Source organism: Nilaparvata lugens, chromosome 6 (genome assembly GCF_014356525.2).
Source record: "Nilaparvata lugens isolate BPH chromosome 6, ASM1435652v1, whole genome shotgun sequence".
NCBI lineage: Eukaryota > Metazoa > Arthropoda > Insecta > Hemiptera > Delphacidae > Nilaparvata > Nilaparvata lugens.
In genome coordinates, this window is record NC_052509.1 from 29,983,248 (window position 1) to 29,989,247 (window position 6,000).

Consider the following 6,000-nt stretch of genomic DNA (forward strand, 5'->3'; position numbering starts at 1 on the left):
ATTCTTGCACCATACAGTGGATGTTACTTTCTCATATAATGCTCTCAACACCCGGACAAACTTATTTGAAATACCTATTTCCAATAATCTGTAGAACAACGCTTCTCGATCAATAGAGTCGAACGCGGCCTTGAAGTCCACAAAGAAGCAGTAAAACTTTTTATTTCTTACCAACATATGATATCTTATCAAGTTGTACAAAACATAAATATTATCGACTGATGAATACCCTTTTCTAAAACCGGCTTGATTCTCTCTAATAATTTTTCTCTGCGTTACCCACTGCTCTAGTCTATTCAGTGAACACCCTACAAATACCTTATAAATTGAGTTGGTGAAACATATCGCCCTATAGTTTTTCGGATCTCGCGTATCTCCTTTTTTGTGCAATGGGAAGACTATTGATTTTTTGAATGATTCTGGAGCCTTGCCTACATCAAAACTCTTATTGAAAAGAATTATCATCAATTGTATGTATGTTACAGGCGCTTTTTTGTAAAACTCACCACAAATTCTATCTTCCCCCGGAGCCTTTCCATTTCGTAACTTTTTTAGTGATAACCTGATTTCGTTGATATCTAAGGCTTTGTCCAATAACTCATCCGTAATATGGGGCTCTGCATACGATGTTGGTCCACATACTCGAATAGGTGTGTATAGCTCTTTAAAAAATAACATACCCATTCCTCTGGTTTTATATCTATTTTTCTCACCTCGTTTTTTCCTTTAAATTCACGCACCAGTTCCCAAAAATGTTTAGAATCTCTAACTGATTTTAATTTTGTTTTTACTCCCTCCCAATAAAAATCTTTTTTCCTCTTACATATTTCTTTGTAGTCTTTCACAGCCGCTAAATAGTCATTCTTAACTACGATAGAGTTATTTTTTCTAAATAATTTCAATAAAGCAAACATTGTGTTCCTAGCCATTTCCCATTCTCGATCGTACCAAATACTTTTCTTGAACTTATTATTTACTAATTTCGGCTCATTCTTGAAATTGGTGGTGTCATATATCAGTTCCTTCAGTAAAGTACATGCCTCATCGATATCTTCTGGTAAATGAGAAACATTCCGACACCTCTCTGCTAATTTATCAACAAAACTATTTCCATTCGCGCTATTCCAGGTAAGTTTTGGGGCAAGTGGTACTGAACAGCTTTTTTCAACTTCTGCTATACTTTCACACTTGATAGATATACTTATGGGAAAATGATCTGAGAAGTTCGCGCCCTTCACTTCAAAATATTCAATTAAATGCAAACTATCTAAGCTGACACAACACAAATCGATAACCGACGCTCCTCTGTTATTAACAAATGTGAACTCCCCCGACTCATCCCCCGTGACCCTACCATTTAAAATAACGAAATAATTTTCCTCACAGAGATTTATTAATTTTCTTCCTTTTTTATTGATTACAGTATCTTTAGACCGGCGTTCGTACTCAATGCCTGTGTTATCGAACGCGACTTGTGTCGGTAAGCTCTGCCCTTCTCCAACTCGCCCATTTAAATCTCCCACAATAATCATATTTTCGGTATCATCGAAAGAGAACGGAAAATCATACAACATACAGTAATCCAATTCCCACTCACTCTCCAGACCTCCACTCAGATAGACTGGAACTATGTACAAATTTTTTTCCAACATAAATAGAACGTTTCTTCCATTCGTATTCTCTATTCTTATTTTTCCCTCCCACCTGTCCCTAATAGCTAATAATATTCCTTTCTTAGCTCTACCAAATTTAGACTCTCTTAACGCAAATTCCCATGAGAAAACATAACCCTGCAAAAACCTATCGAAAATAAATTGTTCTCCTTCTACTATAAAAGTTTCCAATAAAACAAAACACTCATACTCTCTTAAAAAATTAAATAATTCTAAAAAGTTCTCACCCTTTAACCCTGCTACATTATATACAAAATTACATTAAACTGGTGCTGTACGACCTGGCTGACGGCTACATCTCAATGTTCCTTGTCTCTCTCCGTAGAATCATCATTGGGCTGCACCGCACTGGTTTGTACTGCACTCGTCTGTACCGCATTCGTCTCTCGGCCTACTGCATATGCTGATCTGTGTAGTAATTCGTTGACCGTTTCTCCATCACATTCCAATATTTTTTGAAGCTTTTCCTCGCCGCTCTGTATCCCGAACTTTGAATATTATAATATAGGCTACTCTAATTTAGGATGATATACCATGTCATGTCAACAAATCAGATTATTTTGATCTAGTCTATTAAAGTTTGTAGAAAATATTGCTAGTGAGATACTGTAAGCACATTGATGACACAGCTGATCTCTCACAAAGGCACACGCATCTTCTGTTATCGACAGACAACGAAATTATCATCTGTTTCCCAAGGATGAATGATAATTATTCTTTTTATGTCCTTCAGCGAGTTTTCCCAGGGATGAGAACTAGTGCAATCGAATTGGAATTGTGAAAAATTTTGCTAACTTTTTTGTCTCTCGTAAATTTTCTGTAAAATGGACGGTTTTCGAGATATTCGCCATCAAAAATTTAAAATGGCCGCCATTTTGAAAAATTTCAACGAAAAATTTTTTTTTTATTTTTTATAGTTGAGTCTTTATAGCATAAATATTAATGCCAAATTTCAGATCAATACAACATTTCGTTCTTGAGATAAAAATTTTTAAGTGAAAAAAACAAAATGGCAGCTATAAGGATAACCGCTGAGTTTTGGACACTTCAAATATGACATTTGTAGTCTCCTAGCATCCAGGTACAATACCCTAAAATTCTCGACACTACTTCTGAAACACCCTGTATAGTAAATATAATACCATATAACTACTTATTGAATAATACTGCTTGCAGGAACTGTCCCCCAATCTCAGACGCATAGTCTTACTGGGGGAATTCCACTCAATCAATATGTTCTTTCTACTGTTTTTGTAAAAATGTGATTCTTATTTTGTTTAATATCAGATATAAATATGTACATGTATTGTATGCCAAGTGGAAAAAACGAATTGAATTGAATCTGTGTTGTTTGTATCCTGTTTCAATTTACATATATATATATATAATATATATATATATATATATATATATATATATATATATATATATATATATATATATATAAAACATATTAAATTTTGATAAGAAAGAAGAATCGCTAATGGAAAGAATTTTTATAGGTCTTGAGCAAACAGCTGCTTTATTATCGCCAAGTGTGATAGCAACAAATGAAAGATTAGATAATAACGGGTACCATGGCTAAAATTAGAACAGCCAAATAGGAAAGAATTTTATTTGCTACTAAAAAATAAAATATTATATTATATAAAATATTGGAATTTTGAGGTTAGGCTATAATACGGTTCCTACTGGTCGGCAACCTAATAATCGATCAAGCCATATAATTTGGAATCTAGCCAGACACCTTGGCAAAATTTTGTTGTAAACAAATAGTATTCAACTAGAGGATTTGGTAAGCACATGGCGACTTATTGTAAATAGGAAAGCAATTTATAAAATTCAAAAATATTTATTATCTGTAATGAGCATGTACAAAACACCAAAAAATAAATAAAAATATCAAGGAAGTAGGATATTTAATAGGGGCATGGATACATTTGTGAATTTTGCATGAACCAATCAAATTACAGTAGTCAATGGGCGGCAATAGTGAGTCGATTCCAATTTATCTATAGATATATTGATAAATGATAAGAATTTGTAAGTTATCACTATCCAGTTTATGTATCGGTTATGCTCTATATATTTCTATATTTATTTATTCATTGATATTTTTCTGTGTAATATACGTGTCAATTTTTTATGGTGTATCCTTTATTTGTTCCCCTACTTCCATGCATGACCAATCTCATTTTTATTTATTGAAGTATTGAGAAAATTACCATCTGACTTTATTCTTCACCAAATAAGTTGGTTTAGACAGTGGTATATAGCATTGATAATCAAGTCTTTGGAAATAATACGTTCCAGAGATTTATATAAATTGTCCAAGAGCAGAGAATTGCTGGAGCTCCTGAGTGAGCCAATAGAAATTTGGTATAATTTCTATTCTAAGAATCACGACCAGAGCTATATAGTTTATTACTCATGCTTTACCGACTGCAGCCAAGCCAGGCAAACCGTTATTGACAAAAATAACGTCAGAATATATATATATATATATATATTATATATATATATATATATATATATATATATATATGTATATATTTGTATATATATATATATAAATATATTGTAACATTAAATTGATTGAACAGTGGTATCCATCATTTGTAATAAATGATTGGTTACCTGTTTGGTAAGATTAATAAAAGGGGGCGATCTACCAGTTCCCAGACGGGAACACCATAAATTTTTGTTGCGTAGCATTTGATGGTAGAGCAAAAGCAGTTGGTTTTTTTATATTATCAACTAGATGTTTTTTGGAATTTGAAAGAAGAAGATTTTTTTTAGGAGTCAGATTTATTTTAATTAAAAGAAGAAATTTCCATGAGATTTAAATGTGAATTTTAACCTATTTTGGTTTTATAAAATTAGTTATCCTACATCTATTTAAATACAAAACAATTAAGGAAGGTTATTGAATTTTTAGCATTCAATCGATTTAAAAAAGATACTTGTTGCCAATGATTCTACAAAACATTAGACAGAATGTGTTGGACAGATTATTGTGTTTTTTATTGAAACAAGCTATATGACAGTTCAAAAAGCATTATTCATTTATAATTAATTTGGAATTTCTAAAATCAAAACAATATGGAAAAAGTAAAATGAATGTGGAACGATACCGTTATACAGTTGATGTCCATCCTAAGTTTCCATGGGGATGTCCAGCCACGGGTCAGCTCGGTCTGTCCCAGGAGGTAGGCGATGAAAAAGTGTGAGAAATTATACAGAAGAAAAGTGGAAAGCTTTTTCCACTAGCTGGCTGGAGGGGAGACTAGAATGCTAGCCCCACTTCTACCTCTCCTCAGCGTTTTTAGTCTGTCAGCCAAAACTGTCTGATCAGCTTTTAGTTTTTAAAGTTGGAAAAAATTATTTCTCTTCAGAAGGAACTGATGTTTGGGGGTATGTCAAACCTTGTGATTCATGACATCTCCCCCTCCTCCACTGTGACAGCCGACCCTGGCTTGCTACAAAATGTTTTTACTTTAAAAAATCATTATCAAACTCTTTGAGGTTCCCTTCAGGAACTGTGACAAAGACAATAATTATCAAGTACTGTGCCGGGCACTGTCTAGACATCAAATTATTCTGTAGTTGAGAGTTGAAAGGTTGATTAAAAATTTAAATGGGGATATAAGGTAGAAATATGTAGGAAAATTCGTGTCAAAAAGAAAATAGAATTTTTGTTGGGAAAATTAAATTGAGGTAATTAACAGTAGTAGGACCCTTTAGAGATAAGTAGTCAAAAAGAATTAATAAATAAAAAAAAAATAGGAAAATCTTTAATGAAATGATACATTTTTTAATGATGAATAGTAAAATTGCAATCAAGTTTTCCATGTGAATAAGTTGAGATATTTTGAGATCTAGTAGAGTAATTGAAACTAGTTGGATATGAAATTTATTGTTGAGAAATAATTATGTGAGGCTCCAGTAAGGTTGGAAATGTCAGTGCACTTGTAAATCAGTAATAGTGTAATAGTAGTCTATTAATGTGTTAATGTATTGGTAAATTTCATAATGTTGGTAATCAGAAGGCAAGCAGTAGCAGTCCAACAATGCTAAGTTAGAGCTGAACTTTCATATTATTAAATCATGCGATGAAAAGTATGCTTCCAGTGTTTAGAGAAAATGTCACGTACTCTAGTGAGAAGCGAAATACAGAATTATTATTGTCGATTAAAGCCTGGCACTTGATCATAGTTCTGTTTTGACTAGCGTTCTGTCGTGAAGGTTTCCTACTGGAATATTATAATGCAAAATCACGCTTGAGTCATGTTGAAAAATATCCGAAACAGATCAGAAAAAAATAGGA